The 19,739-nt window shown below is 45.9% G+C and overlaps 1 protein-coding gene across 3 annotated transcripts in view; it reads left to right on the top strand.

Annotated features, from left to right (window-relative positions):
- LOC146811957 (uncharacterized) overlaps positions 1-19,739 on the top strand; it is a 1,438,216-nt gene that overhangs the window by 1,089,675 nt on the left and 328,802 nt on the right. The window lies entirely within an intron of this gene.

Below are 19,739 nucleotides of genomic sequence, written 5' to 3' on the forward strand. Positions count from 1 at the left end.
ATGCATGAAACCCAATTGCTTGTGTGTTGACTGAGTTCCAGTTTAAATCAGTCCACACTCCATCTAGCTGCAAATCCACATAGATACTTAGCCTTCCCATTGCTCTTCCTGGGGCCAATTTCTGTGCGGGGACCGAGAAGCACTTGTACCCTGCTAAATGAAAGGGGTTATGGTCCACCACCCAGGTTTCCTGCAAACAAATTACATGAAATTTTGTGATATATTGCCTCCACTCCTGGTTGTGAAATTTGGAGGACAACCCGGCTATATTCCATGAGATCATTTCAATCCCCTCTAGTGGTTGTCTCCCTTTTGGGCCAAGGTTATTGTCGATAGTGTGGTCAGATACTCCAGTGCTAACATCTATATTAAGCGCTAGTGTGGTCTGAACAACTTGTGGTTGCTGAATTCGTAGGGACGCATGGGCTACTACCTCGGTAATCTTGTCCTCCTGTAAGCATACAGAGTTGCCCAACATATTTCCTGTTATACATTCAGTTGCAGTAATTTTATCTGTGGTCCTTCCCCCAATTGGGTAATGAGTGCAGAATTTACTCGTCTTTAGGTGACAAGGAGCCATAGTTGTAGGGGTGATTTGAGCAATATAATCTTTCGCCCCTTGTAGTCAATCCATCTCCTCCAGGGACATAAGGGGATCAAACCTGTTCCTCAGGGCTAATCTACCTTGACTCCCCGGGGGAAAATATGGCTTTGTAGCATAAAAATCCTTACCACCCCAGGGACGCTCGTCTGTGTCTTGATGGGCCCAGTTTCCAAGCAATGTACTTCTTCCATTGGTATAGAAGGACCCCAAGGGTAGAGAGCTAATATTACTATTGTGAACAGCCGAGCCCCAACTTAGTATATGATCGACTATTTTGTAGTCCCTAAAATTTACCACCACGCAGTCACCTACTGCATTCTTTTGCCTATTCCCTAGCCACCTTACCCTTCTTACATGCAGAATTTCACCCTGTATGTCCCTCGGCAATGGCCTGTTCTTGTTTAGCCAGTGCGTGACTTTGTTTTTAAGCTCGTCATACAATTCTGCGTGACCTTGTTTTAGCTCTGGTACCCCTGTTAGTATAATGACGTATGGGGCCGCCTCTGGGGGTAAATTTATACAAGGCTCGTTATTAATGGGTTTGTTTGAAGATGTTTCTCTAGTTTGAAATTGGCCCAACAAATTGTGCGGTAACACCAAATTTGCAGAAGCTATGTTCGAAGGAGGGCCTGTGTATATCCTATCACTATGTGAGTGGTTCGGGATTGGCAATAATGGTGGTCTTATGTTAGCATTAGGGGGCCCTGCTACAAGAATATCTAGTGGGGTGGTGGGCATATTTTCGTTAGGCAGCTCTACTTCCATGGTATTGGGTGTTTGTGCAGTCGGTGGGTTTATAGTCATTGACTCTGTGACTGGATTTTTGGTCAGTAGTGGAACAAAAGTATTGCTTGCCCCTCCCCCCCTTAGCTTCAATAGGGAGACAACTTTGTCCAGCCTACTCAGGAATTGTTTCGTCTGAGCATTAATAAGTTGCTCGAAATATGACTGTAAGTCACTGATGATGTGGGACACCCACCCAGGGGGTACCTGTGTATCTAATACTTGGTCCCTACTATCTTCTGCAACTACACCATCTGGGGGGTTCAGGACCAGACAATTTCTGGCCTTTTTGTGCCTTGGTTGCCTCTTACTGTTCCACTTTTTCTTGACGGCTCGTATCTTAACCCCTTTACCGTTTACATCTATGCCCCTAATTGGAGTTGTGTGTACAGGGCTAGTAGTTATCAGCGGGGTCTCCAGAGGCAAATCAGAAATGATTATTGGCATATTGGAGTCGGGTGACGAGAATTGGCTCAATTGGGGAGTTAAAGAGAGCCGTTTTCAGTACGCTCAATTTCACTTGAAACTTCGCCGATGGCCTTGAGCAACATTCTGTCTATTGCAGTCTGCTGCGATGGTTCCTGGGGGAGAGTTCCTTTTGAGTTGCTCGTTTGTCTTAAATTTAAATGGCCCTTAGTGCTCAATTTGGCCGAAGGAGTTTGCACTTTAGCAGCCATTGTACTAGCACACTATAATGTCAGTATAGCTCCGTGGCTTGACACTGGGAGGACCCTTGCAATAAGCTACCAGGGGGCCCAAGTTCGAATGTTAGCAGAGAGGTAATAGAGGACCACAATCACCTCTTTTTGATTGTTACAATGAAACAGTACCTTAATGCGCTCCCTGCAGCTTCTTCAAGGTATTAGAGGGGTGGCCCAGCCCTGCCACGTCCTGCCTCGGACGGCCACAGACGGCCCGCCCTTTGCCCGGGCTTAGCCCGGCACCGCCCGCGCGCGTCCCGAGAGGCGGGAGGCGTTTCCTTCACTTAAGGCGCCTCTGGTCGCGTTGCTGGCGTCACTGGAGCACCGGTCCCTGTGGCAGCTGGGTAATGTAGTCCCCAGCTGCAGCTGTTGCACTCACGGCGCGATGTAGGGCGTGCGAGGGAGGGAGCTGGGTGCCGTTCACCTCACGGCGCTGATGCAAGGTAAAGTGAAGCCGTTCCCCTCATGGCACTGATTCAAGGTAAAGTGAAGCCGTTCCCCTCACGGCGCTGGCAGGAACAGAGCAGTCGCCCTCTCTGCGCGGTCAGTCTGAAGAACCTGTGAGCCCCAGGAGCGTTCGGCGCTCCCTTCACTTAAGGCACCTCTGGTCGCGTTGCTGGCGTCACTGGAGCACTGGTACCTGTGGCAGCTGGGTAATGTAGTCCCAAGCTTCAGCCGTTGCACTCACGGTGCGATGTAGGGCGTGCGAGGGAGGAAGCTGGGTGCCGTTCCCCTCACGGCGCTGATGCAAGGTAAAGTGAAGCCGTTCCCCTCACGGCGCTGATTCAAGGTAAAGTGAAGCCGTTCCCCTCACGGCGCTGGCAGGAACAGAGCCGTCGCCCTCTCTGCGCGGTCAGTCTGAAGAACCTGTGAGCCCCCATCTCACTCTCAAACACCGTCTCCACCACCTACACTCACAGACCAATCAAAATGCCTTCTTAGCCTCCCGGACGAAGAACACGATACAGGAAAGCTACACGATTGCTATGCTCATATACCTAATACCAACACTGAGGAGACACCAGCTGAAAGGCAGGCAATTAAGGAGAGGTCCCTGTGTTGTGGATAGAATAACATGGAATGGGTCAGCCGTAAATGGTATCCACCTTTCCCCCCATAAAACATCTAGTAATCACACTAACATACAGGAGTATGAGCCTTGCCTTGACCCGGTTATTCTTTCTCCTATACCTAATCCAGTATTATAGCTATAATATTTATGCAATGGCCTCTCCAACAGGGAGGGCAAAGGGGTTGGCTGGGGACATTGATCTCTGTTAGTTAAGGATCCATTGAGGCGGAGGTCATAATTGAGCCGCCTTGGTATCAACTTATTCTCATCACAAAGTTGTTTCAGGCCAAGATGCTATTGAATTATTGGTATTATAACATCTTTGATCATAATATGTGTGACGTTATTGTTGCTCTCAGGGAGGAAATTGATAAAATCGATGGGTTGTGGCAGCCCATATGTATTTACTGGTTGGGGAATTTTAACTGTACCTTATGCCGGTACAGCTCAGATCGGGTGTGTGGGCTTTTGGACACGGAGGGCCAATCATTGACACACTTTACACACACCCAGGGTGATGCCCTAAACACTATCATTACTATAATTGACTTAGTTTTTGTGGATACTCTGGTTAGTAACCCCTTAATACAGTACCCAACTTATTTAGGTAGAGGCACTGAAAGTGTAATTAATTTTATGTTAGTATCTAAAACCTTTGCTCCTTTAATTAGTTTTAAAGTAGAACCTAATAATGCTAGTGATCATAACCCCCTCACTACCTCCCTACAGGTAATCGCCCAGAAATCGTCCGGTAATGGTAGGTCTCTCCAATACAATCCAAATCAAGGGGTGAGACTAAAATGGAGCAAAATAATTCCCTCCCAATTCGAGAAGAAAATTGTTAAAGATAACAAGAGTTCCATTCTGCAATGTCTGGAGCAAGAATCTCCCCCAGATAGGATTATACAGGGCTTCCAATCAATTTGTAAGGATGTGTCTGAAAAACTGACCAACCTCAATATGAAAAAGGGAACCCCGGGAGGCAAAATGGTTTGATGCCGAATGTACTAGAGCCCAGAGGGATCTTAGGAAGGCACTGCACACACTACCGCGAGACAAAATCCTAATCAAAAACACGAGGCAGGCATATAAAAACACAATCAACCAAAGGAAGGAAGATTTAAGAAGAGTAGCATGGGAAGATCTAGCGAGAGCCAGTGAGCTGAAAGATCTAGCGAGAGCCAGTGAGCTGAAAGATTCTAAGAGCTTCTGGGAGGTAATAAACTGCCCATTGTTCTCGAAGGATGTAAGGGGTATGGATTCAGTGATAGCTGGGGATGTATGGGTATCTTACTCTTCAAACATTTTTAACCAGAAGGGAATTACCCACCAGGAGGTAAGTCTAAATGTCCCATTTGACTTAAGTTCCGCACATCAACTGAGTTCTTCCCTGACAGTAGCTGAGGTAGAGGAAGCTCTGGAGAAGGGGATACGCTTCAAAGCCCCAGGTCCAGATGGGGTTCCCCTTGATTTGTTTAAGGCTAATCCTCCTCTCTGGGCACCCTTCCTGACAAATGTTTTCAGAGCAGCAATAATTGGACCCATTCCATCATCTTGGAAAAAGGCCATAGTGGTGCCGGTGTTTAAAAAGGGAAACAAGAATGACCCAGCCTGCTATAGGCCTATTTCTCTAATAGACGCAACTGTTAAGGATTTGGGGAGGGTTATTTTGGCACGTCTGGAGGCTTGGGCAGATTCCACTGGGCTTATGTCCCAAACACAATACGGGTTTTGGAGGGGCAGGGGGACGAATGAACAGTGCACAAATTTGGCATTGATCATGGGCAAGTACACGAAGGCAAGGAGGGGTCACTCCACCTTGCCTTCATGGACTTGTCCAGCGCTTTTGAAATGATCAATTGGGAGAAATTGTGAGCCCAGATGGGGGAAATGGGCTTTTAAGAGCCCCTTATTACCCTCTTACGGAGGCTACACGCGTCCACTACGGTCACCATATGATTTGGCCCTAGGGGAGAGAGGACTAAGGCTATCGCTTCTCCTGAAGGAGTTCGCCAGGGATGTTTACTGGCCCCTTTTCTTTTTCTTTTATATACAAATGGGTTAGAGTAATCTCTGGTAGAGCAGGCCCTTGATTTTCCCAAGATTGGAGGCAAGCCGGTTCCTTTGCTATCGTATGCCGACGATACAGTCCTAATTGCTTTAACAGCCAACAGCCTGCAGAAATCTTTGACTGTTTTTAAATGGTTATATGACAGCACTTGACCTAAAAGTAAACTTTACCAAATCCTATATAATGGTGTGTGGCCCGAGTCAAACCAAATCTAGAAAATTCATACTCAAGGGCAAGACCATTGACAAAGTGTCGAATTTTACATATTTGGGGACTCTTTTTAACAATAAATTGAATTGGGATCACCTCATCATGACCAGGGTACAGCACACTAGCCGGGCAGCTGAAGGCTTATTTAGTTTCGCCTACAAGTTGGGCCATAAGCCGGTTGCAGAACTAGCTACCCTATATAAGGCAAAATGCTTGTCTGTCGCAACCTACGGGGCAGGTGTGTGGGGGCATCAAAAAAGCACCCAGCTTCAAATCTTAGAAAATAAGATCATAAAAAGATTGCTGATGACCCCAAAAAGTGCCCCCACTGCCTTTTGCCACTCTGAGGTAAGGTTGGGTTTTATTGAGGACCGAATTAACATTGCTCCACTGGTCCTCTGGGTCAAGATTTGGTTGTCAGAGGATCTACAGTTCTCAAGGGATACTATCAGGGACTGCACGGCTATGGATAATGCCTTGGCCATTACATGGCTACGATTTGTTAAATTTAAATTTAAAGAAATAGGGCTAGGGTATTGTTACGACAACCCTGGCAGTATCCATGCAAACTCGAAATTGATTATAAAAGATGCATATTTTGCAGAGTCAACTAAATATCGTCAGCAGCCGGGTTTGCTTGGTCAGTACACACAGTATCGATTTCTTTTGACTAGGTTTCGCCTTGGCACGTAGCACTTTCTTGTGGCATTCCCCAAACCTGCTGGCTGGTGTGAGAATCTCATTTGCTGCCCTTGTAGTAATCTGGCCTGTCAAAGCACCTTGCACTTCATGCTATTTTGCACAATCTACAAAGAGCCAAGGGCAAGGTTTCTCATCCCAATTTTAAGAGAAATGCGCCCTATTAACTTTCAGGAGGGTTTTTATATCCTACGCTCTCTGTCTACTGTGGCGATTTGCACTGCTGTATTAAACTTCATTAGATCTGCATTTGCTATAAGGAAACGGTATGGATTGTAAATGTAAATTGTGTTTTATTGGTTTTAAAACAAATTGCTTTTATATCTGTCTTTTAATCTCCTAGATTTTAAGTTGCCGAGGTATGAACAATATTATGGTATAAATTGGAAATGATATTGAAAGATATTTGTTTGTAAATTACTTTTATGGTCCATTTCTTTGAACCGAATAAAGTTATTTTGAATTTGAATAAACAGCATGGCACACCTCACAACTTTGCTTCTCAATGTCTACTGCACAACAAGGTTACACTACAAAAACAACACAGCACAACAACTCACTCTCAAACACAGTCTCCACCACCTACACTAGCAGACCTATCAAAATGCCTTCTTAGCCTCCCGGACGAAGAACACGATACAGGAAAGACACATGATTGCTATCCTCATATACCAACACTAAGGACACACCAGCTGAAAGACCACAAAATAATGCTCATTACTCTACAAAACAAAGTCACACTATCTCCAAAGCACATTCTCTAAACCTTCTACTAATAAATGCTGGATTGCTCTCTAAAAATAAACATCACATCCACGACCTTCTCACTGATGCAAAACCAGACAGACTATTCATAACTGAATCATGGGTTGGGAGATGATGATGGCTCCAGTCGATAAAGTTGACAACGTCTCCATAAAAACATTGTGAGGCCCTTTTCACTAGATACAATCCTACACCATCTTTCTACTGTAAGTTCCTCCTCCTTCACGAACCTCCTCCTAGCAAGGCAATATCCCCATACGCACTTCTAGACAAGTTTCAAATCTGATAACCTTACACTACAACCTCTACGTTCTGGGCGACCTCAACATTTGGTTCATCCTATAAGCACTGAACCTGCATCAGAATGTCCACAAACCCACACACATCGCTGAACACATCCTAGATGTCATTTTTGCAAATACAGAACTAGTTACCTTTCAAACGATAACTCCGGTCACATGGTCAGACCAGTATTTGCTTACCTTCCAACATAAAACACCACTAAGAGACACACCTAAAACCACCGTACGTGCATCCCCCTTTCGGCCATGAAACAAACTCAATTTGAAATACAACTAACATCCAGTAGAGATCTAGAAACAATAAATTCAGTTAAAAAAATGATATGAGTCCCTACAGGAAGCTTTTGATATCATGATACCACTAAAAATCACATAACACACAACAAAAAACAAGCACCTTTGAGAACTATAGAGATAAAAGAGATAAAACAATGAATTCAAAAGCTGCAAAATAACTGGCTCAAAACAAACACCAACCAAGACAAACTTCGCCTACAGAAAATTAACAGATTGTACAAGTCAGCTATCAAAAAAGTGAAGAAAAACTACTATTTAGACAGCATTCAAAATGCTAACTGTGCAAATAACAAATTTGTTGTAATGAGGACGCCTTGTAGTCCATGTATATTAAGAAGGTAGATTTATTAAGATGGATGTTATCATCAAGAGCCCCACCAGAAGCAGCATTCCTGCTGCTCAGCCCATCCTCCAACTGATTCTCTCACTCACCAACATTCCACAGCATGTCCACACACCAACATTCCACAACCACAGTCACACTGGTTGAGCAGCAGGTATAACACATCTCCTTTCTTTACACAGAATAACCTTAGAACTCTTGTAAGAATAGCATAAGAACTCTTGCATGCATGTATACAATGTAGCAATGAGAACTAATGTGCATGCATGAAAATAATAGGTGGGAAACATTTCACGCAACACATGTCATAACACACTAATTGCAAATGTGTATTCAAAGACAGATAGAAAACATTGAATGCGAAATTCGCAAAACATTTCATAACATAATATGTGCTAACAACCCACAGTAAATAGTAATAAGAATACACTCACATACTTCATCTCCCTTTCTAACCAAGCAAAACGCACACACACTCTCCCACACCACAAAACCTCAATCCTAACCATTATACCACAAAATATGCCAGCTGGCCAGGCTAACATAAAAAGCAGCATGTAGGGCACCAACCACAAGGAGCGGTAGGGAACCATGCAAACAACTGCAAAAATAAATGAAAGGTGAAACATCACTCCACACCAACCATTTGACATCTACACTGCTCTTCACCCAAACCCGTAGTAAGGGTGGAATCAACTTCTAATAACACATCACCTTCAACCACAAATCATCACAAACATAAAAGTGGGTGATATTACTGCACCATTCCACAAACTCCATGTTGCGTGGTGTTACTGCACCATCCCACAAACTCCACAACAAAAGTGGGTGATATTACTGCATCATCCCATGGACTCCACAGTGGGTGATATTACTGCACCATCACACAAACTCCACAGTGGGTGGTATTACTGCACCATCCCACAACCACAAGAAAGTGGTAAACAACAACACAACCACAACAGTGGGTGGTATTACAACACAATCGCACGAACTCCACAGTGGGTGGTATTACTGCACCATCCCACGACTGCAACTCATCCCACAGCACAAAAATAAACACCTCGGGACACAACAGACATCACACTGCACAACATCATAAAATATAATGGTAGAATTTCCCTCTCTTAAATGAACAACCCAAACACCATGGGTGCATACTCCAACTCTGATACATTATCCAGTCGCACTCTCCCAACGCAAACACTGGCGTGCCAGTGAACAATGTGTTTTGCACACATACATTACAGTCTCTGGAAAACCAAAATATAGTCAGTACCACACCATAGGGAGATCAATTCGAACACACTGTCCAAAATCTGCTGAAGTAGAAAATCTTAGATGTTACTTTCTTGTCTTGCCAACAAAGTCTCCAGGTGTACAAAGGTACTACATTATTCCCTCTTCCTGGAGGAAGAAGTCTGAAAATGTATGTACCTCTCATCCAAATAAACAGACACCAACGTAGTTTCTCTCCATACCTAGGACACGTTACTGAAATTCTGCATTTTACCGCAACAACATTGTTGAAACATTCACGCAAGATCTGTTTGATCCTTAATATTGCCTGTAATGTGTAGCAAACAACGATACAGTAACAATAAACTTGAGCACATCCCACGGCTGCGGCGACGCCATCACGCCAACGTGGATAGCTCCAGATGGCTCAGGACACGCCGATGCTGCTCTGGACTATCTCCAAGTAGTATTGCGAGGAACTTTGGAAGCAGAAGTCAGGTAGAAGGTAAGGGACGCGCGAGCCATTTGAAGCCATGAAATGAAACGCCACAGCAACACTTTATGAAGACGATCACTGAGCCTCGTGGCCTATTTAAATGCTGCATAACGATAATAACCGCTGGTACAACACGGCAATGTCCCCGGCACAGCACAGCTTCCAAAAGTTGACAAGTGGCTCATCTTGCTGTTTTGCACAAAGGGATATTCACGGAGGAGCTTACCTGTCGCCCATCTACTACTCGGCGCACCCGCTTCGCGGGTGCCCCTTCGCCCGTTCTTGAGGAGCGGTTCACAGACAACGATTGGGAGGAGTCCGGAGGCGGGAAACCTGCGGCTGGTGTGTGGCTGCAGCGGGGCTGCGAGCGTGCGGGGACTTCATTGCCCAGAAGTCCCTGCCAGACCGTCAACGAGCTTCCGGTCCGCTCTCCCTGCTGCCCCGCCCCCCATCCGCCCTCCTGAGGCTTGATAACAACATTCTACTCCCGCAGCGCGGGACGCAGCCCGGGCTAAGACCGGACAAAGAGCGGGCCGTTTGTGGCCGTTCGTGGGCGGCTGTGGTCGGGGCGGGCCCCCTCCCTAATTCGAGCTGACTGGAACAGGCTACATACTCAGCTGGTACTGTGAGTACATGCACCCTTGCCAACCGGTGTCCTGCTCACATAACATTGGCCGCCCATTTCTTGAGTACAAACATTGTAGTGTGTGTTGGACATTTTTATTGATATTTATCCTCCTGTTACAAACGGTGGTTCTTCTGTTTCCTATTCTGTGAGCTTGATCGCCTGTTTGTTCATTCCCCAAATCATGACCTCCTTAAGGTCTGGCAGGAAGGTGGCTAGAAACAGCGTAGGGGGTCAGGTTACAGGGACCCTTGACAATTTTATTACTAGAGCTGCTCGTGTTCTCGAACACGAAATTTTGTTAACGGAAAAAAGACTGTCCCTAGAACTTTCTGCCAAAAGTTCATCCCTTGGCAATATCATGTTGGCTGTCTCGCCTGAAAACAGCCAACCTCAAATTCCTTCTATTTTGTCTGGTGATACTTTAAATGTACTACCAGACACTCTTGACCATTGCCCGTTGGTGGATATTCAGGAGATAACTAGTATCCCTGATACTAGTAGCGACCAAACCACTGACAGTACTGATATCCCGCAACCTACTACTGTCCAGCAAATTACAGGAACAATGACCCAGGTCCCTAGGCCCAGGCATATTCCAAGTAAAAGGAAACGTATGGGAGCACCCCCTAAGGGGAAACGAGCCAAAATCCCCAAAGCGTCCAATCCACACAAATCTGCACCCACTAGCGAAGTCCTAAATCCTGCTATGTCTGCTAGTTTACATTTGGCGTCTGGTGCATTGAAGTCCCCGTTCCCTCCCCCTGTTCAATCTAACGCAGACTCTTCTACCTTCGATCTTCTCAAGCCTATAGAGAAGTTATTTACATCATTACTCCTCCCATTATTAGAGCGAGTTACGCGTCTAGCCTCTGCACTTGAGAAGCTAGAGGGTATGGTATCTGCTAACACGTCCCTGCTAGAAAAGATTGCAGTGTCTTCTATTGGTCATGCACCCTCCTCTAACAACGACATTGTCGATAATTCTAGGCTTGCCTCCACTGCCCATCCACCCTTGGATGGAGTAATACCCAGCATTCCGACACACAATGTCCAGGAGGTAGACGTTCCATGTCCTCAGGCTAACACTGAAGTCCCGAGAGAAACTGTTTGTAATACCAACCCAGAGGCAGCTGTTTTATACCAATACTTTCCGTCTATCAATCTCCCACCTGAGTCGCAGCCATATACCATCATATTGCTGGATGTACCCCGGCTTCCACAGTCAAAGTCCGAGTGCCATAGTGACTTAAAGAATAAAGTCTCACATTGGCTAAATACCAACAGGCCATTACCTATTGGTCTGCGGACTGAAATATTGACCGTCCGCAGGGTAAGTTGGTTGGGCACTAGAGTTAAACAGGTGCAGGGTGATTGTGTGATTATAAATTTTCGCGACCCGAGAGCTGTCAGGCATATCTGCTCCTTTTCCAATACCTTGAAAGGGACTGGCATTTCTACAGTGGATTTGTCATATTTTTTTCCACACAAACCCGCTGTCACTACACGTGATATGTCCTATGTCTGGGAAAGGGTACAAAGGCCTTCATATCACCAGTTAAGGCCGGATTTCCATCTCCCCTTGTCAAACTTCTACACACCCTTGAGTTCATTAGATGGGGTTGACTGACAGTCACCCCACCTGGTAGATTCGAATAACTTGGGGGAAGTCTGTTTTAGTTTAGTTAACCCAGTGCAAGTAAGGAGTGGGTGTTCCCGGGGTGCCCGAGTTGGCTTGGTAAATATGTCTTCCAGGACTCTGTTTTCCCACCCTACTGGCCAGTCTCTCCCCCCCATTGACCCTTCCCTAACTGACAGCGAGACTAGGGGCCCCATTAATACCGATATCACCCCGACATCTGTAGTACCATGCACAATGCCATCTAGTTCTATGCCCCTGACCCTGGTTTCGTGGAATGTTGCGGGCCTTGGTACCAGGGTATCCTCTGAAGAATGGGTAGGCTGGGTCGACACCCATGATATCCTGGTTTTCCAGGAGACATGGGCTGTGGACCCGATCTATCTCCCAGGGTTTGTGAATTTTTTCAAGGGGGCTATTCGTGGCACTAGGGGCCGCCCGTCTGGTGGCCTTTGTATCTGGGTTAAGCAATCCCTTGGGTATTCAATCAAGGAAATAGCTATTGATAGCCCTGACCTACTAATTATTTCCTTGCAACATGACAATGATCCTGTAGTCCTAATTGTTAACGTCTATAATAGAGGCCTCCCTGGGGGACGTGGCACCAATACCTTTTTACTATTAGACGGGTTTCTGGACACTATTGACATGTATACAAATGTTCTGATTGTGGGTGATCTAAACTGTTGTTTTGAACCTCTGCTCTCCACTCTAGACTCATTAACCTGGGAAGTAGACGCAATTTTAAATATTCCTTCCCTCGATCTCCCACCTATTAAGAGGTGGACAGAGTCAGCCACTCAGTGGATGGGACTATGTTTGGAGCGGGGATTCAGGGCCGCCAACGGGAGGACTGCCTCTGACAGGGGTGGAAAGATGACGTTCTCAGACGGCCGTCGTTGTAGCAGCAGAATTGATTATGCTCTAGTTAAAATCGAGTTCTGGTTCACTCTAAGTGATATGGCGATATTAGACCGCCCGGAGAGTGACCACAACCCGCTGGTTTTAAGTCTCTTACTCTGCTCAGCCCAGAGAGCCAAACCAACAGAATTAGTCACTGCGGAAGCCGTCTTAACTAATGACCAACGGCGGGTACGTTGGGACAAAGTTGCAATGGATGCTGAATTATTGTTCAGGATTAGCTCCATGGTATCCGGTGCTCTGGCGGACATTCAGTCCCTTCAGTACACCGAGGATGTGACAGGTAAAGCAACATGCATACATGATCATCTTTTCTCTGGCCTTAAATCCCTTTTTTTTTAAACCTTGTAAGGCCAAGAAATCCATAGCTCCAAAACCATTGTCCTGGTACAATAAAACTTGTCGAGAATCTTTTAGCAAATTAAAATCTGCCGTTGCTAATAAAGAACCAGATAATGTTAGATTGGCCAGGATAAATTATAAAAAGGCAAAGGCCAAGGCCAAACAGGAGTGGGATAACGATCACTGGAACAACCTCTTGGCTGCTAGTAAGCACCGGAACCTATCCCTCTTCTGGCATACTATTAAGTGGGGTAACAGCCAGAATAGTCAGGTCCCCTCTAATCATGTTCCCCCGGAAGCCTGGGTGACCCACTTTGAATCCCAATTTTCAGATCCCACAGTTGTCGAGGGGCCTGCCCCAGTTATAACGGGGGACCCTTTCCTCCCCATAACTTTAACTTTTGACTGCGCTGAGGTCAAACAGGCTTTGAGCAAGGTTTCAAGTGGCAAGGCGCCGGGCATGGACTGCGTTCCCGCAGATCTCTTTAAATCTGATACAGTGAACTGGGTGCCCTACATCGCACACTTTGCCAATGCCGTAGCCAGAGGGGCAGATATTCCCGATTCTTGGGGGGGGGCCGAGATTCTCCCCATTTTTAAAAAAGGTGACCGTTCACGCCCGGGGAACTACCGCCCAATTAGTCTTATTGACTCGGTCCAGAAAATTATCGCCAGAATGATCTTGGCACGAATCCAGGCTTGGATTGAGCAGGAGGATATCATCTCTCCTCTCCAAGCCGGTTTTAGACCGTGTACTAGTACCATCGATCAGGCATTCAAATTCCAACTGATTGTCTGGAAAACGGTCTATTTGTGTGGCGGTACTTTATATGCTGCCTTTGTAGATCTTCGGTCAGCATTTGACCTAGTCAATAGAACTAAACTTTGGAGCGTACTGGCGGAGCTTGGGCTTCCCCCAGCCCTTTTGAATATCATCATTAGGCTCCATGACAACAACTACGCACAAGTCCGCTGGGGAAAACAGGGCCAGGTTACTGGACGGTTCAGGGTCAATCGGGGTGTCAGGCAGGGGTGTGTACTTGCTCCCACATTGTTTTTATTGTTCATTAACAGTGTTGTTAAGTACTACTCCAATACATCGACGGACGCTCCCACGCTTGGAGGTATTAAAATCCCACTCCTTATGTTCGCTGATGACACCCTACTTCTCTCTCAGACTCTATCTGGACTACAGGCGGCACTTAATGTTTTTACACATTTTTGTTCCGATTTTGACCTGGCGGTCAACGTGTCCAAAACCAAGTATATGGTTTTTAATAAAGGGAGAGGCATAAAGGGACATGTTTTTATGGACAAAGCTCTGCTTGAGCGTACACACGTTATGACCTATCTAGGGGTAGTTTTCGAAAATAAGCTGGACTGGAGGCCGCAAATTGATGTTTTATCTCTAAAATTTGCCCAGCTTTCTGGTTGCCTAGTTAAAGAACATAAGCAATCAAAGTCGAGAATGATGGGCCCCCCCATTAAAATTTTTAATGCGAGGATAAACTCTGCAATCCTCTATGGTGCTGAGCTTTGGGGCTTTGCAGATCTTTCTCCTTTGGTAAAGGCACAATATAAATTTTTTAGATTACTCACGGGCCTTCCATGTTCTACTCCAGTTAAACCTCTCCTGCTGGATCTGGGCTGTCATTCGTTTGATGACATTGCGAGGTTTAAGCCACTGGCCTTCTGGAGGCGTTTATGGACTGTCCCTGAGCTGGCCCTCTATGCAAAGGCCTTCCTTGATGTACGCTCTATTCTAGGGGCTGGCAACATACCATGGTTCAAACAGACCAGGCAGCTCCTGGAATCTATGGGATTGGGCAACTTATGGACCGACCCGGTTAATAACCCCTTTCCCTCTAAGAAAGACTTCAAGAGTCTCTACTGGTCTATGGTGCAGCAGAAACATATTAATTCAGTTACTGCAGAGTCCTTGACGGGAAGGTTCCTGGTCCAAAAAAGAACTCCATTCCTCGAGGCATACTGGGATACCATCACTAGACCTTGTGACAGAAAACTTTATCATCAATTCAGGGTAGGCACACTTCAGACTAACCTTTTCACTAAAAAGTGGAAGGGTATGTCTAATGACTCATGTAAAAGTTGCCCTGACTGCATTGATTCTGTTGGTCATATTTTCTTTGCATGTCCTGCCTATGCTGCACCCCGAGCTAAATGGCTCAAGCCCTTATGTCGAACATTGGGCACTAGGCAAGGGTCAGAAGCCCTAGAAATGTTGAGATTTGAGCCCAGTGAATATGTTGCTATTGCTGTTGCTAAGTTCTTGGCTTGGGTTTGGTTTATTAGAAACAAGAGGCATTAAGACATTGACCCATTTTTAAACATTTTGATTATGTTTCCTTTTAAAATCGTGTTTTTTAAAAAATTTGTATCTTTGAAAATATGTACTTTTATCTTTTAATGCTTTGTAAATGTCTTTTATGATGAAATGCATCGACAATAAAGACTAATGAAATGACAAGTGGCTCTCAAAAGATGATGTCTGGGCCAACACAATCTAAACTCACAGTTCACCAGACCCGGTTTGAAAAAAACGAAGACATTAGCACTGCTATTTACCTCATTACAGTCCTTCCAAAATATCGATTTGACTAGTATGGGTGTTGAAATCTTGACGCGACAAACTGCACCATGAAGTTCCCTTGTTAGCTTGGTCAGCAACATTAATTCTTTATGTTGATGGTTGGATGCTTATCTGAAATTTCAACTCCCACCAACATAAATCCAAAAGTCCGTTATTATTGTGAAAGCAAAGTTATTGTTCCAAATGCTGGCAGAGACAAAACAAGGACACCTGAACTGATGCCTTGGAGAGGTGGCTGTCTGATGTTTTAGCACACTGGTGGGGCATACTCCAGGGCAAACTACAGGCTTCAGGACCTTGTAAACGTTTCCTTAATTCCTCAGCAGTTCTCTTGCTGTTCTTCCATGTTTCTTAGTTTCTTTCTGGTTAAGCTCACACAAGTGGATTTTCTTCACCAAATCGTAACCAAAATATGTTGTAATGAGGACGCCTTGTAGTCCATGTATATTAAAAAGGTAGATTTATTAAGATGGATGTTATCATCAAGAGTCCTACCAGGAGCAGCCTTCCTGCTGCTCAGCCCATCCTCCAACTGATTGTCTCTCAACAACATTCCACAGCATACCCAAACACCAACATTCCACAACCACAGTCACACTGGCTGAGCAGCAGGTATAACAGAATTCTATAAAAATTCTCACTGAGTTTTGTAAACCAAATTCCCTAGAAGCAGCTAATCCTGTTACTCAAGAGTTCACAGACACACTGGCCAATCATTACACGGACAAAGCAGACACGTTGGGCTCATATTTAAAACAGAGACAAAGCATCAGCACTAACCCTTTCACAAAGCTACAATCCAAGAATACTCTAACCCAGCCTCTCTGTTTCTTCCAACACATTTCACACAATGAACTTATGAACCTAGTCAAAGCAAGCCAGCCTGCCGGCAACCCTTCTGACCCATGCCCACCACAAACCTTCAAGACAATTCTTCTAACAATCTTGCTGCCACTCCAGTAAGGAGAAACATCAACAACTCCTTAACTACCGGAATATTTCCAGAAGAATTCAAAAAGTCATACATACGCCCATTACTGAAGAAAACAAATTTGCACCTGCCAAGCCCTGACAACTACAGACCGATTTCATATGGACCTTTCCAGGGCAAACTGATAGAAAAAGCAGCTTTCGCCCAGATGTCACAATTCATTGAAGAGAATGCCATACTTTCAGACTTCCAAACAGGATTCTGTCCATGTAGAGGCACATAATCTGCCCTCCCTGCCATCTGGGAGTGCCTGAAGAACACAGTTGACTGCAATGGGGTTGCTGTGCTACTTCTCCTGGACCTTTCAGCTGCCTTTGACACTGTTGACCATCACACTCTGATACAAAGACTCTACGAAGCCAGCATAGAGGGGACTGCTCTAGACTGGATCGAATCCTACCTTCGCAACAAAACTAATGTAATCCATACACCACCTTTCTCGTCCAAACTGTACTTCACGAAAGCAGGGATCCCTCAAGGCTCTATTATCTTGCCCATGTTTTTGACCATCTACATGAAGTCATTATTGGCACTGATCAATCAATTTCACCCTATATGCTATAACTATGCAGATGACAAGCAAATACTCCTTCAAGTGGAATGCCACAAAGAGATTGGAAACTCAGCACATTTCAGTGTCTAAGAGCTGTGGCTCAATGGATGATGTGGAGTTTTAGACTTGGCATCGTTTGACGTGTTTCCCCTGACTTTTTGCTTTGTGACCTACCGGTTTTGACTCTGGCACCATTGTTGCCCCCTTAACAGAGCTGACTTCCAGGAAGCAGCTTAAGAAGGTGATCTAGACTGAATCCTACCAGAAAGCTTTTGATGCCCGAAAGGCCTCCAAGTGCACGGCGACTCAAGGCACCCGACTTCTCCAAGAAATTCGTCGTGGAGACCCAACCTTCAGAGCATGGTGTGGGAGCAGTGCTCTCACAACTGAATGAAAAGGACCTAGACCAGCCTGTAGTCTTCCTTAGCAGGAGAGTACTTCCCAGGGAGCAGAGGTGTAGTGCCATAGCAAGGGAAACTTTTGCTGTGGTCTGGGCACTGGCGAAGCTGAAACACTACTTGTTTGGGACTCACTTCCGAGTTCAGACAGACCACAGGCCCCTCAGATGGTTGATGCAAATGAGGGGTCAGAACCTGAAACTGTTGAGGTGGTCCATCTCCCTACAGGGATGGGCTTTAGGGTAGAACACCGCCCTGGCACAGAACACGCCAACGCAGATGGTCTGTCCAGGTTCTTCCGTCTTTGTGAAGAGAACTCCCAGGAGGTTGGGTAGTTCTCCCTACTTTCAGCTGGAGTGGACATGTGTTAGACTTGGCATCTTTTGGCATGGTTCCCCTGACTTTCTGCTTTCTGACCTCCCGGTTTTGACTCTGTTTTTTCTGGTTTAGTGTCTTTGCGCACTTTCTCACTGCTGTTCAGTGTTAAAGTGCAAGTGCTCCTGTTGTAAATTGTTGTTATGGATTGGTGTTTCCATGATTGGCTGATTTGATTTACTAGTCAGTCCCTAGTACAGTGCACTGTGTGTGCCCAGGGCCTGTAAATAAAATGCTGCTAGTGGGCTTGCAGCACTGATTGTGCCACCCACACAAGCAGCTTGTAAATGTAACTCTGGCCTGACATTGCAGAACCTGTGTGCAGTCTGGTACTGCCATGTCGACTTGGCAAGTGTACCCAATTACCAGGCTCTAACCTTCCCTTTTCTTACATTTCAGTCACCCCTAAGGTAGGCCCAAAATACCCCTGTGGGCAGGGTGCACTGTTTGTGAAAGGTAGGGCATGCCCTGGTGTGTGTGGCATGTCCTGATGGTAAATTACTGCCAATTTCGTGTTTTCACTATAGCAAGGCTACCTGTTCCCATAGGACAGAATGGGTAGTTTGTTTATAACATTTTATAAATATAACTACCCCTGGAAACAAGGTTGAAAAATAAAGTTTAGTATTCCTAAACTCAGAATCGAAAGATGCATGTTTTAGTAAAGGTGATTTTTACCTTCTGTGTTTGAAAATACCACTTTTAGAAAGTAGGTATTTACTTGCTTAGCCCTCCAGTGTGCTTCTGCTGGGTTTGTGGATTGACTGTCTGGCTTTGGGATGACTGGGGCTGGGGAGGAGCTGTTGCTCCAGAGAGTCTAGATGGGTCAGGGATGGGCTAAATAGACCTGGGCTGCATTTAGAGTAGGCGGAGGCAATTCACTTTTACCTGAATGGGCCTTGTCTGCCTCTGACAATGCTGTCCCCACCTTGTGCCAGGAAACTGCACCAGAGGGGACAGAACTGGTTCTGGCTGGGCACAGACACTCTCTGCCCCCAGAGAACAAAGGATTTGGGGCAATAAAAAGTGGGACCCAAACCCCTAAACTTTAAAACTCTTTTGGAACCAAGAAGACTGCCAAGAAGACGAGCTGAAGAAGCTGTGAGAAGCTCTGAGGAGGGATACCACTTTGCCCTGTGCTTTATTGTGTTGGCCTGCAGTGGCTTCTTCTGCCTCGGGCAGTGAAAGGACTGGAGTGAACTTTCTGCAATTTCGTTTTGCGAGTTTCTCCAAGGGCTTGATATAGAGCTTTCCCCCTGTTCAAGAAGTCTCAGTAACAGCAAAGATTTCAAGTTCTTCTGCCATCAGCACTGGGGACTGTGTGTTTTGTGCTGCAACAGAAAGAAAAGCAACGATGCCGCTGCTGACTCTGTTTCCTGAAGGCACCACAGAAGGCACCGCTGCAACACCGTACCGCAAACCTGGTCTTACCGACGTCGCCACCTGATGCCATCACCGAGCCGCTGCTTGCACCATGACCTGTGGGCACCGCACTCCGTACTGACTTGACAATGTCGCTCCACGCCAACATGGATGCCGCTGCTTGCTCCGTGGTTCGAGGGCACCACTCGTTAGTTCCACAACGCACCATCCTCATCCGGCACCGCAGCCTTGGCCTACTGATGCCGGTAGGATCGACTCCAGTTCGTCAGACGACAGCGCTTCAGCAGTGACGACGACGCTGCTTGCACCGTGACCTGCC

The sequence above is a fragment of the Triturus cristatus genome, chromosome 7 (genome assembly GCF_964204655.1).
Source record: "Triturus cristatus chromosome 7, aTriCri1.1, whole genome shotgun sequence".
Classification (NCBI taxonomy): Eukaryota; Metazoa; Chordata; class Amphibia; order Caudata; family Salamandridae; genus Triturus; species Triturus cristatus.